Genomic DNA, 23,684 nt, shown 5'->3' on the forward strand with positions numbered 1-23,684 from the left:
ACATGGTCTACACTCCCCCTTGACCTCGAAAGCACAGACCAATACATCTGGATACCTTAACTGGCCTGCTGCTGCAGTGAGCCCTGGGCCCCTAGCCCATACCAGCCCCAGCCACCCCACCAAGGTGACCACAGAGAGGTGAACACCAGGATACCCCTGGTCAGTGCTCTCTACAGCCCCAGCCTTCATGCCAAGGTGACATAGGTGCAAAGCACCCCAGAACACTCCAGGACCACACTACTTTGGCTTTAGACAACTTGCTAGGGCACCTACAGCTCAAAGAGCTCCAGAACCTCTCAGCTGATCTACTTCAGATCCAGCCACCCTGCCAGGTGCCCCCTGGGTAGAGCACCCCAAGAACCCCAGGCCCATGCCTACATCAGTTTCAGACATGACAGCAGGGCACCACCCATGTGGAACATTTCAGAATACTCCCATGAGCACTAGCCTGGGCTCTAGTCATCCATCCAGGGAACACTCTGTACTGAACACCTTACGACACCACAGCTTGCATCCAATTCACCTTCAGCTGTCCCACCAGCTGTTTGCCCTGTGGAGAACCCCAGGACAACCCAGCTTACAACCACTTCAGCTTCAGCTGTCCTGTCAGGGAACCTCCTACCGAGAGCACCTCAAGACCTCCCACCCTGAATCCCATCTCAATGCCACCTGCCCCTTCAGGGCACCCTCTATGTGGAGAGTCCTGAAATACTCTGGTTTACATACACTTCAACTTCAGTTATTCTGTTAAGGTGGTCTCTGCGTGTAGAGCCCCAGTACCGCTGATATGCACGCACTTTAGTTTCAGCCATCTGCCAGGGCACCCTCTGCGCATAAAGCTCAGGGTCCTCCCAGCCCAGACACCACATCAGCTCCAGCTTCCCACCAAGGTCCCCTTGCACAGAGGGCCCTAGGAAACTCCAATTTGAATCTATTTCAGCTTTAGCTGTCCTGCAAGGGTACCCTCAGTGCACAGTGCGGCAACAGCCAGCAATCCCTGTACCAAGCGATAAAAGATTACTCCTAACTTTGCTGTGAAAGAGAGGAGAACACAAGGAGCTCAACACTCAGAGACAAAGACCCTTTGTGCTTCCTTGCTCCTGCTTTTATTGGTTCTTCAGGATGATCACAAAGCCTTACCACTGTTTCTCAAGCGTATGATGTGTGATAAGGGGTCTTATTGAAAGTGGGAGGATCTGTTTATGGGAAAGATATGATATGCTAATTTGCACGTTTTATGAGTTCTGCTAAACATAGCCTAAGGGACAATGCCTACATCTCTTAGATCACAGGGCTGCTGTTTGGGCTAGGAAAGTTTCCGGAAGTCAACTCCCAGCAGCATCCCAACAGCAAAGTGTTCATGCAGGCCTTGGCATTCCAAAGGCCTACGCCCTTCTCCAAAACCTTCCCTGCCCTCAGTGGCCTCTGTGATACCTTTTAGCAAGCCAGGTATTATGGCTGATTTCATGCTCTACATTAACCCCAACACACAGAACTCCAGAACACCCAGTCTGCACCCACTTCAGCTTTAGCTGTCCTGACAAGGCACCAGCTACATGGAAAGCCCCAAGATCTCCAGCCCACATTGGCCACAGCTCCAGCCAGCTGGCAAAACTCACCAACCACATAATCTACGTAGGGAATGACCATACACAAGACCATTCCCTCAGAGTTAGAAGTAGCAGTTCTGTCTAATCCATACAAACACAGAAAGTCAAGCAAAATGGCGAGACAGAAGTATACACTCCAAAAGAAATGAAAAAAAACTCAGAAAAAGAATTAACTGAAATGGAAATAAGCAATACAATAAAGAATTTAAAGCGATGATCATAAAGACACTCACCAGGCTGGAGAGAGTAGTAGAAAAACTCAGTGTGACCTTCAATAAAGATAGAAAACATAAAAAAGAACCAAAAAAATTAAAGAATACAATAACCGAAATAAAGAAAACACCAGAGGAAATCAACAGTAGAACAGAGGATGCAGAAGAACAAATCGGCGATCTTCCCTGGGGAAGCCATCTGGCCCTGGAATCTTGGTTTTGGGAGGTTTTTGAGTGATATTTATTCCTGGGATGCAAGGGTGTTTCAAAATTCACATATCAATCAACATGATAGATCACATTAATAAAAGAAAAGACAAGAACCATATGATCCTCTCAATTGATGCAGAAAAAGCATTTGACAAAATACAGCATCCTTCTTGATTAAAACTCTTCAAAGTATACAGATAAAAGGAACATACCTCAATATCATAAAAGTCATCTATGAAAAGCTCACAGTAAATATCATTCTCAATGGGGAAAACTGAGACCTTTCTCTTAAGGTCGGGAATGTGACAGGGATGCCCACTCTCATTACTATTGTTCAACATAGTACTAGAAGTCCTAGCAATCAGACAACAAAAAGAAATCAAAGGTATTCAAATTGGCAAAGAAGAAGTCAAACTCTCACTCTTCACAGATGACATGATACTTTATGTGGAAAAGCCAAAAGACTCCACCCCAAAATTGCTAGAACTCATACAGCAATTTGGCAATATGGCAAGATACAAATCAATGCAAAGAAATCAGTTGCATTTCTATACACTAACAACGTAACTGAAGAAGGAGAAATTAAGGACTCGATCCCATTTACAATTGCACCAAAAACCAAAGATACCTACGAATAAACCTAACCAAAGAGGTAAAGGATCTGTACTCTAGAAACCATAGGACACTTACAAAAGAAACTGAGGAAGACACAAAGAGATGGAAAAACATTCCATGCTCATAGATTGGAAGAATAAACATTATGAAAATGTCTATGCGCCCAGAGCGATCTACACATTCAAGGCAATCCCTAACAAAATACCATTGACGTTTTTCATAGAGCTGGGACAAACAATCCTAAAATTTGGGTGGAACCAGAAAAGAGGGGAATGTTGAAAAAGAAAACCAAAGCTGGGGATATCACAATATTGGCCTGACTTCAAGCTATATTACAAAGCTGTGATCACCAAGACAGCACGGTTCTAGCACAAAAACAGACACATAGATCAATGGAACAGAACAGAGAGCCCAGAAATGAATCCTCAATTCTATGGTCAACTAATCTTCAACAAAGCAGGAAAGAATATCCAATGGAAAAAAGTCTCTTCAATAAACGGTGCTGGGAAAATTGGACAGCCACATGCAGAAGAATGAGACTAGACCATTCTCTTACACCACACACAAAGATAAACTCAAAATGGATGAAAGACCTAAATGTGAGACAGGGATCCATCAAAATCCTAGAGGAGAACACAGACAACAACCTCTTCAACCTTGGCACAGCAACTTCTTGCAAGACACATCTCTAAAGGCAAGGGAAACAGCAAAAATGAACTATCGCGACTTCATCAAGATAAAAAGCTTCCACACAGCAAAGGAAACAGTCAACGAAACTGAAAGGAAACCTACAGAATGGGGGAAGATATTTGCAAATGACATATCAGATAAAGGGCTAGTATTCAAGATCTATAAAGAGCTTATAAACTCAACACCCAAAAACACAAAAAATCCAGTCAAGAAATGGGCAGAAGACATGAACAGACACTTCTCCAAAGAAGACATACAAATGGCCAACAGACACATGAAAAAATGCTCCACATCACTTGTCATCAGGGAAATACAAATCAAAACCACAATGAGATACCACCTTACACCAGTTAGAAGGCGAAAATTAACAAGACAGGGAACAATAAGTGTTGGTGAGGATGTGGAGAAAGGGGAACCCTCTTACACTGTTAGTGGGAATGCAAGCTGATACAGCCACTCTGGAAAACAGTATGGAGGTTCCTCAAGAAGTTAAAAATAGAGCTACCCTATGACCCAGCAATTGCACTACTGGGTATTTACCCAAAGATATGGATATAGTGAAAAGAAGGGGCACGTGCACCCCAATGTTCATAGCAGCAATGTCAACAATAGCCAAACTGTGGAAGGAGCCGAGATGTCCTTCAACGGACGGACGGATGAATGGATGGATGGATGGATGGATGGATGGATGGATAAAGAAGATGTGGTCCATATATACAATGGAATATTACTCAGCCATCAGAAAGGACGAATACCTACTATTTACATTGACATGGACAGAACTGGAGGGTATTACGCTAAGTGAAATAAATCAGTCAGAGAAAGACAATTATCATATAGTTTCACTCATATGTGGAATATAAGGAATAGTGCAGAGAATCATAGGGGAAGGGAGGGAAAACTGAAGGGAAACAAATCAGAGAGGAAGCCAAACCATGAGAGACTCCGGATTCTGGGAAACAAACTGAGGGTTGCTAGAGGGGTGGTGGGTGGGGGAATGGGGTAACTGGGTGATGGGCATTAAGGAGGGCACGTGACGTGATGAGCGCTGGATGTTAATATGCAACGATGAATCATCAAAGACTATATCAGAAATTAATGATGTACTATATGTTGGCTAATTTAATTTAAATTAAAAAAATAAAATCTCTGGCTCAATTCCAAAAAACAAAAAACAAAACAAAAATACCACAATGAAATATCACCTGTCAGATGGCTAAAATCAAAAACACAAGAAATAACAAGTTTTGGTGAGGATGTGGAGAGAAAGGAACCCTCATGCACTGTTGGTGGCAATGTACATTGGCGCGGCTACTGTGAAAAACAGTATGGAGGTTCCTCAAAAAATTAAAAATAGAACTACCAAATGATCCAGTAACTTCACTATTGGGTATTTACCCAAGGAAAATGAAGATACTAATTCAAGAAGAAATATGCACTCCTATGTTTATTGCAGCATTATTTTTCAATAGCCACGATATGAAAGCAACCTAAGTCAGTATCCATCAACAGATCAATGGATAAGGAAGAAGTGGTGTGTGCGTTTGTATGTGTATATGTGTGTGCACGCATGCACAAAATGGATGAGAGGGAGTAGGATATACAGGCTTCTAGTTATGAAATGAATAATTTATGGGAATAAAAAGCACAGTGTAAGGAATATAGTCAATGATACTGTAATATCGATGTATGGTGACAGACACTACTTACACTTACAGTGAACTTAGCATAATGTGTAAACTTGTCCAATCACTATGTTATATACCTGAAACTAATGTTGACTATACTAAAAATAAATAAATAAATAAATAAATAAATAAATAAATAAATAAATAAATATAATTCTATACATTACCCAGTGTTCACCAGGATACGTGTAGTCACCATCTGTCACCAAACAACATTATTACAATCTTATTGACTATATTCCATATGCTGTACTTTCCGTCTCCATGCCTTATTTATCTTATAACTGGAAGTCTGTACCCTTTAATCACTTTTATCTATTTCACCCATCCCTCAACCTACCTCCCCTTTGGCAACCATCAGTGCGTTATCTGTATTTAAGAGTCTGTTTTTTTTGTCTTGTTTTCTTTTTTTTTTATTTTGTTTCTTAAATTCCACATGCATAAAGTCATATGGTATTTGTCTTTCTCTGTCTGACTTAAATGAATGGCATTTAGAAGCTGATACCACTCACATCATTATCATCACCCAGGCCCTTCCCTTAAGATCTGGACCATATTTCCAACCACCCCTGAACATTTCAACTCAGACATTCTTCAGAAAGACAGAAAGAAGAGGGGGAAATGGTAAATTAGGAAGGGGAAAACAGGTAATAAAGTAAAGCAGCTTGTACATGTACCTGAAAACAGGTAAGGGAATAAAACACAAATTTCAAAGTGCTTTGAACAACTCTATATCTTTCTGTCCTCAGAAAACCATACAGAAAGCCTTCAAAACTTTTCTCTTAACAAAAGAAAAAGGAAAGGCTGTAAATGAATAGATAAAAATGTCAATGGTGATTATTTTGTATGACCAAATTAATGAACATGTTTTTATTTACCTCTTATAGTATTTATTACACTTAATTTTTTATTGGTCTTAAGCACATATACATTGTCATTATTTGTTCTTACAAGGCCTCTCTCTTGTCTCTCTTGTTTTTTAATCTTTTACTCCCATAGGAGTATTTCCCATAGGAAACCATAGTTCTGTGTAGTAAAATGTATTGTTACTTTGATATGTGTATTCTTAATTACATAAATGGTATTGTGACATTTCTTTCATTTTTACTGTTTTTCATTCAGAACTACATTAAGATCTATCTATAATATGTGCAAATCTTGTCTGTTGCTTCTAATAGCTTCATAGTGTTCCACATTTATCACTTTTATAATTCAAAAATACCTTAAAAATGACTTTTCAAAGCTTTCTTTTTAAAGCCAATTTGGGGAAATCAGGATAAAGTAAGCAAGCACAGACGACGATTGAAGCCCATTACATTAGACAGTTCTTTAAATTTTGCCTACATTAATGAATCACTTAAAAAATTAGAGATCCATTGATAATTTTGTTTTGTTTTAACAAATTATTTGGGCTGTGCTCTGCTTGTATACAGATCTGGTAGTAACTTAATCATTGATGCCAAGATAACAAATATTCACCCTGGGTAAAATCCACAAATTTCAAGCATAAAAACATAGAGGAAAAAAGATAAAAGCAAATACCATATGGGCCAATCCAGCTAAACACTCAGTACCACTGAGGTTTTGACTAAACTAAACAACTGAAGGACAGTCTTATTAATTGTGATGCTGTGCTCTTATCAGCTGAATTTTAAATCGCAATATTTTCAATGGTCTACTGAAATTATTTCCTAAGAAATATCAGGCATACCATTCTCTTAGATTGAAAGATCAATGTAGTTAAACAACTAGAAAAGGATTTTTTTCCTCCTCTGAACTCACCAAATGTGCCCCTTGCTTCACCAGGACTGGATCCCACATCGAAACATCCACTTGGGAGTACATGTCTGAGGTGCTATGTGAGAGTAAATCAGACTCAGAACCAGTTCAGCATCATGAAGCTAGAAAAGGGAGACATGAAGAAGTCGTCAGATCACAAAACTGGGATCAGAACCACCAGAGAGTAGAATCTGGGATGAAGAAAAGAGACCCACAAAGATTTAACCAGGCCCCAAACTGGCATACTACTCTCTCCTCCCCTTTTCCTCCTTCATCTCTTGAGAATAATTTTTTTTCCCTTGAGAATAATTATTTCTATGAAAAGTTTACAATATGTATATCTTTGAATGTTTTGTATCCTTTTTTTAAAGATTTACTTATTCATTTGGGAGAGAGAGAGAGAGAGAGCGTGCGCACACATGGGTTTTGGGGGGCAGAGGGAGAGAGAAACAAGCAGACTCCGTGCTAAGCGTGGAGCCCAATGCAGGGCTGGATCTCAGGACCCTAGCCAAAACCAGGAGTCTGACGCTCAACCAACTGCACACCCAGGCACTCCTGAATGTTCTGTATCTTAAGTACATTTATTAATCAGTTTCTCCAATTGTTTATGTGTTTAAATACCTAGGTTTTTATTTTTGTCAATAACGAAGGACTGCTTTTTTAAAAACAATTTTTCTGGTTCTTTTGTTTTTCTCTTTTTCATGGTTACTATAGCCATTTAGAAATTAGAATTTGCTTTACTTAAAACTTCATCCCAGTGTGGATTTTTTATTAAAAATGGGGTAAGAAATATTTAGGCTGCAAATCTCAAACCAGCAGTTCCTACCTTTAACCTGCACGTAAAATTATCAAACTTCTTGAACTGTGTGAAAGGAATTAACAATTCAGGTCATCTACATCTAAAAGGTTAGAATAGTTAATATCTTTTGAATCCTAACAATGTGCCAGACACTGTTCTAAGGTCTTTACGTGCATTCATCTATTTAATCTTCATGCAACACTAGGAGAAAGGTTCTCATCTTATCCCATTTTACACTTGAGGCAAAGTAACTTGCCCAAGGTCACCCAGCTCATTCAGTGTGGGGCTGGGATTTGACCAGAGCCCACTTTATTAATACACACTTTAGAATGTAAAAGATTCTCTCACAGAAAAATTCTGTAGAGTTTTTATTTTCAGAGAAATTTCCTCAATATAAAGGTAAACTTTGCTTCACATCTTTAAAAACAATAACTAGTTGCCTTTCATTATAAAAAACAGTGAAGACTCTTGCTCCTGACATAAAATAATGAAATACATGATGAACTGTGCATATGACAATATACATCTCATTGACAAAAATGACAAGTTTGGGTACAAGAAGAAGCAAAATATGCCAACCCAAAATATGCCACTTTGACACGCTGATCATTTTGAATCAAAATTACTTAAACAGCTGGTGCAAGAAGAACACCCTGGCCCTCCTTTGCCTCCCGAAAGCAGGAAATAAATTCCGTATGTGAAGGGTACTGTCCGTGCATCTGGAAGATAGAAGGCATCCTTATTGCTAAAGATAGGGAATTCAGGGCCAAAAAGGATCTTTTTACTTCTTCATTAATTCGCTATTCCAAGTCTAAATCTCTTTGTCAGGTCTTCACAAATAATTGTTTCTTTAAAAGGTATAAAAGTTGCCTTCCTTGGCCACTTCTTTGAGTTTCATTTTTATGAACTCTCATACACTCAAAATTAAATTTTTCTCCTGTTAATCTGTCTCATGTCAATTAATTATTAGATCAGCCAAAGAATCTAGCAAGGAGGAAGCAAACAGTTTTCCTTCCCCATAGATATTAAAGTAAAGTAGAAGTTTATAGTAGAAATCCTGAAGAGCTTCAGCCTATGTGGCACTAATAAGAAGCAACATTAATCCCATTATGCAAATTCTCTCATGATTCCTAAATCAGGTCAAATAAAGGATGTTACTCCTGAGAACTGGATTTTTTTCACTTCCTATACTGACTGGTTGATAAAGTGAATGAAAAAGAAGTAAATCCAATTCTCATCCTCTCTTGGCTATCTATTAGAACCTAAAAACTTCAAATTTCACTTTTAAACAGGAGATTTTAATATACCTTTTGCAGTGGACAGTTTGGAGTTTTGTCTTCTAGCAGGTATTTCTCCCTCTTCTGGTAAGAATATTCTGATTTTCCTTTGGGGAACAAAACCACTCCCTTCCCTAATCTCTTTTCATGTGGTTCAAGTGAAATTTACCTTACCTTCAATATTTAGGGGTGGGTACATAGCCAAAACCTGGCCAATTAGCACAGTCCACCTGAACGTTCCACAGTAACAGATTCAAGGATGGAATAAGACTCAAGATAGGCCAGTCAGAGCTAACAGACATCAGCCCAAGACCTTCTGCTAAAATTCCAGAGAAACTGGTACTCTCCTTCCACTAATTTTGCTAATCTAGAAGAATGCAAGTTAAGAGAATATTTACCATGTCTTAAGGAGAATTTTTTTTTTTTTTTAAAGATTGCATTTATTTGACAGAGAGAGACACAGTGAGAGAGGGAACTCAAGCAGGGGAAGTGGGAGAGGGAGAGCAGGCTTCCCGCCGAGCAGGGAGCCCAATGCGATGTGAGGCTCAATCCCAGGACCCTGGGATCATGACCTGAGCCGAAGGCAGACACTTAACGACTGAGCCATCCAGGCGCCCTGTCTTAAGGAGAATCTAACAGAGAAAAACAACTGAGAAGAAAGCAGGACTGAGGAAAACAGATTCTTCAACACCATTTGAGTATGTCACTCTAGTCATACCTGAACTCAGATATCCCTGGACTTTTCAAGTATATGACATTTAGACATGCACGTACATACAACATATTTGTGCAATCATACTTTTTTTCCTGCATATGTTAGGTCAACTTGGCTTTCTCTCTCTTGCAATAAAAACTTTCTTTCTAAGGTACATGAGTTAAAAATCATTAAAATTAAAGGGGCACCTGGGTGGCTCAGTCAGTTAAGCATCTGCCTTTGGCTCACGTCATGATCCCAGGGTCCTGGTACTGAGTCCCTACCAGGCTCTCTGCTCAGCGGAGAGTCTGCTTCTCCCTCTGCCCTTCCCCCTGTAGGTGACTGCTCTCTCTCTCTAATAAATAAATAAATAATCATTAAAATTATGGCATGAAAAGTAGGACATAGGGTTTCAGGCGAAGGAAAAAATCCTGTCTTAGGTTGTCTGGCTGGGGCCCTATACGTTAGACAGGCAAAAGATACATTAACAAGAAGAAAAGGAACAGAAGTCTATTAACATGTGCACTGTACATATACAGAGGAGCACTCAGTGATAAGTAACTCAAAGGGGTAGTTAGAACTTGAACTTATAAAGCATCTTAGCAAAGGACAATAATTTTTAGAGAAGTGACGAGGCAAAGAAAACTTTGAGCCTCTGGAGTAGCAAATTATGGAAAGGCAAATATATATAGGGGTCCTGGTGGAAGACAAGAGCCAGTTAGTAAGGTTTATGTTGATTTTTTTTTATGTCATCTCATCTCTAGTGATAAGGCTATTATTCCCTTTCTGGTATGGGAAGTGGGGGTGGGGCTGACACCTTCACAAGGGGAATTTACGTTCTGCTTTAAGTTAGATGGGGGAGGGCAGAGAGTTCATCCTAGGTGGCTTTTTCTCAACTGCCTTCAGCTCAAAATAATCCTATGCCAGAGTGGCATATTTTGGGTTGACATACTCTGAACTCCTTCAGGGCAGAGGGGATGTAGAGTGAAGGATCCAGGCAACATTCAGTATGGAACCCAAGCAAATCATGCAGCCCACTGCCACTACTCACTTTCCTCAGATGTTTATACAAATAACATATCCTTACAAGGGACAGCAAGGCAAACTTTCAGGGGTAAAGAAATCACTCAAGGACAAACTACGCAGCCTATCAGTAATGGTGGGCTCAGGTGGAGCCTTACGTGATTTGCCTTGAAGACAGCAGAGGATGGGAAGATTAACAGTTCAATGTATAAGACCATGATTTCAGGACACCTCAAATACTGGCTAGCAGAACCACCTCCATTCTTGCTAGCCATCTCCTTGGTTTAAAGCTGCAAATGGGTACTGTCCCCTGCTTCCCTCTATACTCACCCTAATAAGCCCCTCCCTCTCCATTTCTTATGGATGGCTTTGCTGTGGGCAGTTGGTTCTTCTCTAGACACATATTTCTGAAGTAAGTAGACCACACAGATTCAAATGGACTTACCTCCTGAAGACACACCATGCTGCTGCTGACTCCACTGCTGCTTTTAAGTAGTCACCCACTACCCATGATAAATAGCAAAAGGAAGGATCCCTATATTATTCTATCCCACCTAAAGCAGAACTTATGGAATTGGTGCAATGATAAAATTTACACACCTACAAACAAGCTCTATAGTAGGTATGGGTAATGATAGATAGCTGGAGGTGGATATCAAAAATAGCTTTTATTTTGAAATTTAGAGGAGCGAATTTCTTGTGCGAACTCAGTAAAACTCACTTCCAGAGGGCCCCAAAACACTTCCTTAGATCCATAGAAAACCACACCCTTTGTAAATGGCAGTACTATATCTAGACATTGAGTCAAACTCAGAATTCCAAACAGAAAACAAAGGCCACAAGTGGAGTTAAACACAACTTCTTCCTTCTCTGGCCTTTTTACATGAAGTCTAACGTCCCTCTGGCTCCTGCTCTCCACCTCCCTCCCAAATCAACTATAAGGGAATTATCTCAACATTTTCTACTTTCCCTTCTTCAAATCCATTTCTTACTTGATATTTCTTAATTTTGACTTGTTTTCCAGGTCATCACTTCAATTTTCAAATGATTTACAATCTTTAGAATTCTCATTTAGAAAGTGGTTGGGTCTATTAATCACTACTTCTGTGTCTTCACTTTATCTTTGCTTCATGCAACCTTGAAAGAGAGCTGGTGAACTTTATATTCATTACACTTAACTCCTGCCCTAAATTCCTTTAACCTTTTACTATATCTGAACTTGTCTGAGCAGGAGAACTTGAGAAATAATAGCCAGAGTCTTTATAGCATGATACAAATTTACAACATTTCTTGAACTGTGGTCCTTCCTCCTGAATCAGAATCATTTAAAACCTCTATGTTTCTTTTGTTTGGTGTGTTTTGTTTTGTTTTGTTTTGTTTTAAAAAGCAGATTCCTGGATTTCACAGGAGACATACCAGGTCTGACCCTCTGGAAGTAAGGCCCAGGAATCTGTAAATCAAATAAATGGGATGTGATTCTGATACATTCTAAAGCCTGAGAACCAAGGCTCTGTGTGTTAAAAAAGGATTAAAAACTAATGAAATAATCCTTTAGTTGAAGAATCAAGCAACAAGCATGTATCAATCAGAATAAATTATACTGTGGTGACAACTGACATTTATATCCTAGAAACTTGAAACAAAACTTTATTCTTTGCTCACATTATATGTCCAGCTGGCACTGATGGTGGTGCAGGTGAAGGTGGGGAAGGAGCTCTGCTCCATAGCTTCTCACTAGTACTCAGGCTTATGAAAGCTCCATCTGGAACATTCCTGGTTGCAGCAACACAGGCAAAAGAATGCTGGAGGTCCTCCACTAGCAATGAAATGCTCTGATTGGAAATGACACACATTACTTCTACCCATGACTCACTGGCCAATACTGGTCTCATGGTCCTACTGAACTGCAAAACAAGCTGGGAAATACAAACCTTTCACACACCCAAAAGGTGAAGAACTAGATATGGGTGAGCTGAGAATTGGAAATATCTCCCACAGGAAAGCATCTAATTTTGAAAGATGAGAAGTGAGTAACAGAGAGGTTAAGATACTTTCACAAATCCATACTGAAGTCAATATTGGGAACGCACCTCTCTAAATTCTCTCCAGCAGTTTTAAGGAGATGAACACACTTACAACCCTTCCTATTTCAGCAGAGTTTTGTTAAAGTGCTAGTTATCACAAAGAACAGACAGTACTGGAATTTAAATGTCATACTTCCTGAAGCAGATTGCCTACTGTATAAATAGAGAAAAGAAAACAGTTTGCAGACTTTTCTCTGAATTAATCATCAAAGAAACATATTACATATTACATGTATGTGTCCTGCTCAGTTGTACTGTCTAAAGATGTCAATCAAACTGTTACTTGAGCACCAAAAGGATGCTCAAGCACCAAAAGTGTGCCCAAAATCATACCAGGCACCTTCTAATTGCATCACTAGAGGTCTGTCTGCCCATAGGTCAACTTACACAGCCCTTTGGGGAGAAAAGGTGTTCCTGCTTCTCTTGCTATTCATTCCCCCTTGCCATTTTGATGGGCCCTTGCCTGGATGCCTGCTCCCAGACACAGCTATCAGTATACATACCTGCCATAGCACTATGTAACTACACAACCACTTCCCAGCTCTTTGAAAAGTATCAGCCAGAATTGAGTGTCTCCAGTTCAGGAGAGCTGTGGGGCCAGAATTGGGAACATATTTGCTCGGCACAAAAAGAAGGACCCACGGGGTGCATCTGCTAGATCAGCACTCTTTCCATACACTTTCTGGGATAGATAAGAGACTTAGGCAGGTAACAGCTTTGATAAGGAAGCAAACTACAAGTGGCTGACTTCTAGTTCCATATAGGATAAGGTCAAGAGGTAATTACTGCAGCTTGCAAAGGGCAACAAATCAAATCTGGCTCCTTCGTATCTACATATTTTTTAAAAAGATGAAAAATATTATTCATTTTTTCAGTGATTACAAGTAAAAGAGTTCTTTACCTATTTACAGCTATTATCCTTTTGAGCACAGACACATCCCTCCTTGTGAGAAGTTGTTTGCTCGTTCAATCTGAGCTCATTCCTTACTCTGCAAGTCCTCATGATTTCCATTATTGTATCAAACAGATTTTGATGGAAAAGTCCACATTAAGCACCACTCTATTAATGTCAGTAGTATCAAAATTACCGGTATGATTTCACATCAGGTTAACGATTCTATCTATAACCTCCAAAGTTGCTATCCTGATAGTCTTTTCTAAGTGTATGATTTTAGCATTATTTTGTTATGTTTGTCATCATGATTTTATTTCTTGCTATCAGTATAAGTTTCTGTGATTTGGATCCTAGCACATCTTCACACCAGAGTCAAGCCTTGCTACTGTACTTTCTTGAGAACCATGACAAGCAATAGTGCTTTAGCTATGGTGTTCTCAATTTCCTCAAAGAACCCCTTGCAATAAAGTCCTTACATGCAAATCTTCATGCCTTCCCACAGGACTCTTGTAACAAGGCTCTAGTAAATTTAAACTAAGCAGCATGCAACATGTGCTACACTTCCTATTACTTCTGAGACCATTTGTCTTATTTCCTTTCTAATATGCTTTGTGCCTGCTTTTCATTGTATTAGAGACTACTACTTAAGTGAAAATGGAGGAAAAAAAATAAACCAAAGCATTTGTATTGATTTCTTTTGATCTGTTTCCTCAATCAAACTGCAAGTCTAATGTTTGCTTTTTAATATGCTTTTTCATCCCTGTTTTTTCTCCGCTACCCCTGCCCTATGAATTCAGGATCCTTACTTTCCTTTTCCATGTAAAAGGCTATTACTTAGTCTGTGTATTTCATAAACTGAGGAGTCAGCAATATCTCTCAACATAGTTTCATTTACCTTTCAATTAAATTTAGACATGAGATAAACCTTATTATGACTTTGACCTGAAACCACCATGGGACCTGGAAACAAACTTTTAAATTTCTTTTGCTTTGATATCTACACTGGCTCCAATTGAAAGGGCTAAATTTAATTTTTCTCAAGGAAACAACAATTTTTTTCACCAAGTTTTATTCTTAGAGCCCTTGAAAGTTTTTAATAGATTTATAAGGGCGTGGGGGTGGGTGCGACAGGAGAGTGGTTAATTACCAAAAACAACAGAAAATTGAGTGCTTAAAATTATATACACCTTTCCCCTACTACCCATTGCTAATGTAGGAAAGGAAGACTTTGAAGCAAAACCACAGAATGTTAAAGCTGGCTAAGACCTTCAGGACCGACTAGATAGGTCTCATTCGGCAGATGAGAAAACAGGTTCATAATGGACTGGCACTTTAATAGCAATAAAAACCAAAGAAACAAAGCTAATATTGAACACTTATTATTAGCTAAACACGTTGCCTACATTATCTCACTAAGTTTCACAACTGCCATTAGAGGCAGATCCTATTAAGAACTCCATTTTAAAGACAGAAAAACTGAGGCAAAAATAACCTTTCCAAGGTTGCACATCTAGTAAGTAAGTGGTAGAATAATTAGGGTTCTAATTGTAGAACCATGGCCCTATTTCCAGTACCTGACACTGCCTGCCAGCTTTCTGATGGTCCCCAAATTCCTTCATTTAAAATTACTTTATCCATCGGGGAAATTCAAATCAAAACCACATTGAGATACCACCTTACACCAGTTAGAATGGCAAAAATTGACAAGGCAAGAAACAGCAAGTGTTGGAGAGAATGTGGAGAAAGAGGAACCCTCTTACACTGCTGGTGGGAATGCAAGTTGGTGCAACCACTTTGGAGAGCAGTTTGGAGGTTCCTCAGAAAGTTAAAAATAGAGCTACCTGATGACCCAGCAACTGCACTACTGTGTATTTACCCTGAAGATACAGATGTAGTGAAAAGAAGGGCCATATGCACCCCACTGTTCATAGCAGCATTGTCCACAATAGCCAAACTGTGGAAGGAGCCGAGATGCCCATCAACAGATGAATGGATAAAGAAGATGTGGTCCATATATACAATGGAGTATTACTCAGCCATCAGAGAGAATGATTACCCAACATTCGCTTGGACATGGATGGAACTGGAGGAGATTATGCTAAGTGAAGTGAGTCAAGCAGAGAAAGACAATTATCATATGGTCTCACTTATTTGTGGAACGCAAGGAATAGCAGGGAGATCATTAGGAGAAGGAAGGGAAAAATGAAGGGGGGGGAACAGAGGGGGATACGAACCATGAGAGACTATGAACTCCAGGAAACAAACTGAGGGTTGGGGGGGGGGGGGCGCAGGATGGGCTAGCCCGGTGAAGGGTATTAAGGAGGGCACGTATTGCATGGAACACTGAGTGTTATACGTAAACAAGGAATCATGGAACACTATATCAAAAGCTAATAATGTACTGTATGGTGACTAACATATCATAATAAAAAATAATAAATAAACAAAAATTAAAAATAAATAAATAAAATTACCTTAAGGAGTGTGTTTCCAGCCTTTATCACAGGGGTCTGTAAGGTCAAAACTATTTTTAAATCAATACTAAGATGTTATTTGTCTTTTGTACTCACATTCTCTCACAAGTGTACCATAGAGCTTTCTAGAGCCAACTTAATGTGTGAGATTGCAATCTGAGTTTAGAAGCCAATCTGAGACTCCCAACTGCCTTCTATTAAGCCAGACATGAAACAGATTTGATAAAAAAAAAAAAAAAAAAAAAAAAGGTAAAACAATGCTACTCTTCTCATTTGGTTTTGAAAAATGTGATTATTTTTTGTTAAAAATCTATTTATGTAATAAGTAATGAATTTATTTGTGCTATTTTAAGTGAATTAATAAATATTTTAATTTCTAAGATGATAAATCTAAATAGATATAACACATAAACAAAAGTTCTTTGGGGCCCTCAATAATTTTTAAGAGCGTAAATGGGTCCTAAGGATAAAAAGTTTGAGAACCACTGTTTCAGAAGAACTGCTTGCTACCAACCTTAGCTTTACTGGAGTCTGAGGTCTCTCTCTCTCTCCCCCTCTAGCACCAGCCTAGACCAACAAGTCAGGGCTTCAACAACCTGATACCAAAGGACAAGGAAAAAGCAAGAAGCACAAAGAAATCCAGGTGGGTATGAATAGTGTCACAACCTTTCCCATACATGGGTAGGTCATTCTATTTGTGTGTGCCTGTGCATGTGTCTGGGGGCAGGGGGAGGGAGGGAGAGAATGAGTGAGGGAAAGAGAGAGGGAAAGAGAAAGAGAGATGTTCTCACTTCTGGAACCCCTGAAAACCTCCAACTATTAGGTGGTAAGATCCACAAGAAAAGGAATCCATTATTTCTTCCTATCTTTACGTTTTCTCCTATATTGGTGATTAATAAACACTCTTCATAGGGTTGACTCTTGAAGATGCTTAATGAATTCACCATTCTAATATTGACATAGAGTACCTAGCCTAATTTGTCCCCTCTTTCTCTTCACCCCTAAACCCCCAATACATATCTATATATCATTTTCCTCAACTAGAATGTACTGCCTCACTCCCTGACTTCTGATCTACAAAAAAAGAGAGTAATTATAGCTAAGGTGGACTTCCCCTTCTCCTGTGTACAGAGTTCTGTATTGTCAAACGCAGAAACTGAGTTCCCCGATAGAGGCCAGAGTAAATAAAAACGTGCACCTGGAGCTCCTGTCTGTAACTTGAAAAGAAGAATTGTAACTAGCCGACTAGTTCCTATATACATTCAGTTTAGGCCTCTTACATCCTTATGTTTACTTGGAGAGTTCTATTTGCATATACCGGCATTATGAGGATAAAGTTGCCAGGTCTGTAGTCCCTCCATAATTATTTCCCTAATCTCTTTTACAGTGTATCCTTTCACTTTTTGTTAAAATAATTGTGGTCAGGTATCTGCAGAAGGTGAATAGTGATAGCAACAACACCAAGTGATTACTTCATGCCAAGCCCCATGCCAGGTGCTTGACCTGAATTATCTCATTTACTCATATTAATTCAATGAGGTAGCTATGAATATTGTGGAAACAGAAGCTTAGAGAGTAAATCCACTTGTCTAAGTTCACCTACCTGGCTAGTGACAGAGCCAGAGGGATCTAACTCATTAATTAATAAACACCCACAAAGAGCAGATTCTAATGCATGTTTTCAGTGGAGCACTAATGCAAAAGACAGAATTAAGATGGCATGAACCTCGAAAAGCAACTCTACCTAGTGATGACCATGATTCTTGGAAACTTTGCCGAAAGCATCACTGATAAATATCTGATTGCACTTTCTCCTTTGTGGATTTTTGTGAGTTTCTGCCCATTTTTCACTAGCACTGCTACATACTTCTTGATTAGAACAGCACCAGATACTGTAATATCACTTTAAGTTCCACTCTACGCTCCCTCCTTAGCCTTAAATCAATGGAAAAATGATTTACTAGCACATGAAGCATGTGCTCCTGTATATCCATGCCACCCTCACCGGCTCCCAAAAAGATTTAGTAGACACTATATATTAGAATAGCAATTATCACATAATGCCAGAACGTTAAGCATTTTACATTCTCCAATGATACATGAATAATTTGAGCCCTGTGTGTACATAGCCCTTATAAATCAAATATTTAATTTTCAAACAGTTTTGAAAGCTATAAAGTCATCTCTTCTTAACTTTAAAACAGCCCATGGGCTTTCCCTCCATGCCTTGATTTATCCCTCCGTGGAAACACTAATTCTTGATTCACAAACAACTGTGCAAGCACACTAAATTTTTAATAAATTAGATTTATTTTAAATCACACCCTAAAACCAGAAGCACCAAACATTATTAAAGCACAGAAATTATTTATGAACACAAAAAAAATGAATCAGCTTTCTAGGCAAACAGAAGAGGTGCTGGGATGGTTTGTAGTCAACTGCATAAAATTGGATAATGACGATTGGTAATCAACTTCATTTCATGGACATAGTTCTTCCAGTTAAAATGTAATTAAAACAAAATGAAACAAACAAAACATGATCCTTAATAGTGCCAAATTAAAGAAATGGATGATTAAATTTGTACTTTTTAATACCAAGAAAGCCATATGGATTAGAGTTTTTAATTTTCTCTGCTTATTCTGATAACTCAGAAGAGAAGCTCCTCATCAGGTGTCTGGCTTACAATTAATGTTGATGCTACTACGGTCATTAACCCTTCTCCAAATGACACATATGTCCAGATAGGAACCCATCGAGAATTTAAAAAGGAAAAAAACAAGAGAGGTTCATTCTGATGGCTTCTATCTTGTAACCAAAAGTCAGATTAATCAACATGTTTGTTTGACCAAAAAGCAAGTAAAAGATATGAAAATCTCCATTGTCCAAGCACAGACAAGTGAGACTAAATACTTGGATTTTTTTTTTTTTTTAACCAAAACTCACATTCAGGCGAACAAAGATAAGAATCAGGTAGGACTTAACCTGTTCAGCAACTCCATCAAATATGTGAGAGCCTAGGAGAAACTGAAGAAACCAGACTTTGAAATTTCAGCATTGGAAAGCAGTATTATGGAGAAAGTAAACTGACAAAATGGAAGCTTTGAGTTGCCTGGGTGAAAAGATGGAAATCCACTGCATAGTTTAACAAAGTAATTTCCACTTTACCATAAAATGCTGAAGCATAAACAATCACATGTTGTCTTAAAAGAAGACCACTAAATACAACTTTGTAAAGAGGTTTTTCCCTAAATCTTCAAGTTCATATAAGGACAATGTCACAAATGTCAAAATAAAAATCATTTCACATCCACTTTAGCAGTCCGCATTTAAACAGCTTAATTTACTTAAATAAGTTCACATGTCACAACCTAAGTAAGGCGTGTGCTCAAGACAAGCTACTTTCTAAACTAACCTGAACAAACAAAACATGGGACTTCAGTACCAAGGAGTCCATCAACCAGAATTACCTCAACCTAAAGGGAAAATTACTTCAATTTTCAAATATTGGTTTAAAGGATTTCAGCTGACACAGACTGTGACCTCCCAAACTAACCCTGGGATAAGCATCCTTTTACTGTGTCCCATACACCATTGGCCCATAATTAATGATAGCTCAGAAGGAAAACATCTCCATCCCCGTGAGCAATCAATTGTTGTTGTGACCATTCAGAAAGATTTGAATTCCATATCTGCTATCCTTGATTGCCAAACCAACAATAAAATTTGATAAACTATTACACACTTACTCCAAAATAAGTACAAAAACACCATATAAAATGTCTTGTAAAACATAAAGAACCATGGTCTCTTGTCTCAAATTTGTTTAAAATACAAAGCGAAGAAGCAAGAACAATATGGGAAAAATAATAATTAAAAATGTAAGCAATAGGGGCTCCTGGGTGGCTCAGTCAGTTAAACATCTGCCCTCGACTCAGGTCATGATCTCAGGGTTCAGGGATCGCACGCCTCATGGGGCTCCACCCTCAATGGGGAGTCTGCTTCTCCCTCTCCCTCTGCCCCTCCCCCCTGCTCTCGCTCTCTCTGTCTCTAAAATAAATAAATAAATCTTTTTTAAAAATGTAAGCAACAGCTCAGGACAGCTATAGAGTTTATCACAAAACAGTAAACAACAGGATTATGTGTGGTATACCATTTGGGGTCCAGTCAGGCACACAGAGAACATTCTATTTCAACAGAGAGAATTTAATGTAAGAGACTGCTGTTGGCGGATGGTTTAAAACAAAAAGGGAATGCTGATGCAACACAGAGCTAGTAACTGCAGGAAGCGGCTATCATCCCTAGGACTGGGGAACAAAAGGAAGCAGCTGGGATATCAGATATCAGACCTAGAAACTTGGAGGAGAGGACCTATGGATCTGAGACCCAGACCTCTGGAGGGGATGGTGGCACTATCTGCCAGTACTGGTAAAAGGAACTCAGAAGGATGGTCTGGTGGAGCTAGGATACAGATTCCCAAGGAGAAGACACTGTCCAAATGGAACTGGTCCTCTGAGGGGCCACAGTATTAGGTACCTGAACTGGAAACTAGAACTAGCTATTGCTGTCAGGGTGAGCAACCATTGTTGAGGACCAGGCAGGTTAGAGCGAGCAAAGAGAAAGAAGCAAGTCCATACCATCCTACTCTTATCTTCCAGTCTCCTTCTATTGTGTCCTATTGGTTTAACCTGATAGGAAGATCAGCTATAAAAGAGAAATCTCGTTTGTAGGATGCCAGCCTCAGTATCACAGAGCAGGATATAGAAGGGTGGGTTTGGAGCTGAGAGAAAATAAAATCAGCAAAATGGCTAGAGATAACGGATAGAACACAGCAGGCTGGGGGCGCCTGGGTGGCACAGTGGTTAAGCGTCTGCCTTTGGCTCAGGGCGTGATCCCAGCGTTATGGGATCGAGCCCCACATCAGGTTCCTCCACTAGGAGCCTGCTTCTTCCTCTCCCACTCCCCCTGCTTGTGTTTCCTCTCTCGCTGGCTGTCTCTATCTCTGTCGAATAAAATAAAATCTTTAAAAAAAAAAAAAAGAACACAGCAGTCTGAATTAACTAAAGAAGACCTCATGGAGGAGGTAGTTATAATATGAGTCTTGAAGGAAGAAAGGTGGGAAGTAATGAGAAGAACAGGCATGGTAAGAACAAAACGCAAAACATATTTGGGCAACTAAGTAAGCCATTTGGCTAAAAGTAGTTTCTATTTAAGGTATAAACTGGTATTTTTTTCCCTAAAATTTCAACTATCAATTTATTTGGGGATGCTTTATCAGCAAATCAACATTAATTAGTAAGTGTTTATAATGGGGTTGTTGGCCTCTAAAGAAAACAAGAGAGAAGGGGGTATAAGAAGAAGTCTAGGACTCTCAATGACAGAAAAGACAGGAGACAAATGGACACTATCAAAAATGGCATATACCTCATAGACTGTATTTTCTAAAATGACTGCAACAATAGATCCCATCCCACATGCTCTTATACAATATGACCTTAACATATTCTCATCAAGAGGTGGAATCTATTTCTCCACACTCTTAAATTTCTCCACACCCTTAAATCTGCTTGGGCCTGGTGACTACTTTGACGGACAGAATATAGCAGAAATGATACTATGTTAGTTGCAAGCATAACCCTTAACATCCTGGCATCTTCTGCTTCCTACCTCTTAGAAGTCAGTCACCATGAGAAGAGCAATCACCACAAAACCACCCTTCTGTGGAGCCCAAGTTATACTGGAGAGACCTTAGAGGATGAGATGCCATGTGGAAAGAAAAAGAAGCTCAGAAGTACCAGACATGTGGGCAAAGAAGCTGTCCTGGAAGTAGATCTTTCCCCAACCATGAGATGAAATGCCCCAGTTAAGCCCTTCCAAAATTCCATGATACCCACAAAATCATGAACTAAATAAAACCAATGTTTTAAGCCTCTAAAGTTTGGTGTTGTTTCACAGCATAGAAATGACCAAGTTATAAATGGAAGAAACAGTAAATTATTTCTTATACCTGCAAAATATAATCACTAATTTGTAACAGACAAAAAAATTAAAAGATAAGATTCTCCCTTTTCAAAAGCAGCCTTTACAAAAACTAAAGTATTGTATCCAGGGTTGTAATACTTGACAAAGGATTATTCAGTTTAAATACAGAAATGACACAACTTTAAATTCAAAGTGATAAGAAAAGACTTCTTTCTGATGGAAAAGGCTCTCATTGGGGCAACTATGTAGTTTTCTTTTCTTTCCAATTTGATCATAATATACAGGAAATAGCCAGGGAGCCAAGAAGAACCCAAAAGGGACCCAATGATCAGGACCAGGCAGGATGAAGGCCATGTTTTCCTTTTCTTCTAACAGTCTAAGCAAGGTAAACAGACCATTATTACTATTTGTACCTATCACAGAAAGAAACTGTGCCTGAGGCATCCCCTTGGAAGGACTTTAACAACAAGCTGGCCTGAAGTCTGGATCAGGCAGCAAGCCCCAAAGAGGCTGACTCCAAGAAGAAATTCAGCAGAAAATATCTTCTATTCATGCCTCAGAGAATAACCAGGGTTACACTGACTGAAATGGGATAATAATTAAGGATAATACGCTGCCTAATTATATCTAGGTGTTTCTTAAATATTCCCTAAGTTGTACTTATTAAAAGACAGCATGCATGTGATTAAGACCACAGTTTCAGAACCAAGTGGCCCAGATTCAAATTCCAGGTCTGCCACTTGCTAACTCAAGACTCTGGGCATATTAGCCATCCTAAGTTCTAGAGCTCTGTTGGCCAATACGGTAGCCAACAGCTTTCTGTGGCTACTGAGCACTAGAAATGTCTCTATTCAGAGTGGAGATGTTCTGTAAATATGAAATACACACTGGGTTTCAAAGATTTAGTACAAAAAATGTTAAATATCTTACTAATATTTTTATATTGATTATATGTTAAAATTATAATATTTTAGATATATTAAGTTAAATAAAATATACTATAAAATTAATTTTACCTTTTTTTTTAACCTTTTTTAATGTAGCTACCGTAAAATTTGAAATTTCATACATGGTTCACATTATATTTCTGTTGGACAGTGCCTGCTTTACAGAGATAATAACCTCTAGGATTACTGTAAAGATTAATTGAAATTATCCAAGTTAAGCACCTAGAACAGTGATTGAAATGTAGAAAGTTTTCCATTCATTCACTCATCCATTTATTCATTCAACAAACATCTACCGAGCAACTACTGTATGTCACGCACTTTCTAGGTATTTGGAGTATAACATTAAGAACAGACCAAAAAAAAAAAAAAAAAAGGGCATCTATCTCAATGGTAGTGATAACTGCTTATTTAAATTCAATATTATTCATAGAAGCTAATATGTATGTTCAGTGACTCTAATAAAAGTCATTCTAACGCCTATTGTTCTTGGGTATCATTTAGGGGAAATGGATGCTGCTATCCTTTGCTGTTAACTTTCCCTGTGGAGAACCCAGCTGTTGGAAACATAAGATCATAAGAAGATATATTCATCTGGGGACAGCAGGAGGTCCAACCACAGTAAAGACGCTAAACTCTGACCTTGCAAAGCCCAAACTAGAAAGATTACAAAACCCAAGAGGAGTTCAGAGGAGTGCTAGGAAA

At 38.9% G+C, this 23,684-nt stretch overlaps 1 long non-coding RNA gene across 2 annotated transcripts in view; it reads right to left on the reverse strand.

Annotated features, from left to right (window-relative positions):
* The window catches only part of LOC123000938 (uncharacterized), a 207,279-nt gene that overhangs the window by 108,482 nt on the left and 75,113 nt on the right, over nucleotides 1–23,684 (reverse strand). For both annotated transcript variants that reach the window (XR_006409352.2, XR_008960646.1), the window contains one exon: nucleotides 6,808–6,926. This is a non-coding gene — a long non-coding RNA (uncharacterized LOC123000938). The remainder of the gene's footprint in view (nucleotides 1–6,807; nucleotides 6,927–23,684) is intronic.

This window comes from Ursus arctos, unplaced genomic scaffold (assembly GCF_023065955.2).
Source record: "Ursus arctos isolate Adak ecotype North America unplaced genomic scaffold, UrsArc2.0 scaffold_20, whole genome shotgun sequence".
Lineage (NCBI taxonomy): Eukaryota > Metazoa > Chordata > Mammalia > Carnivora > Ursidae > Ursus > Ursus arctos.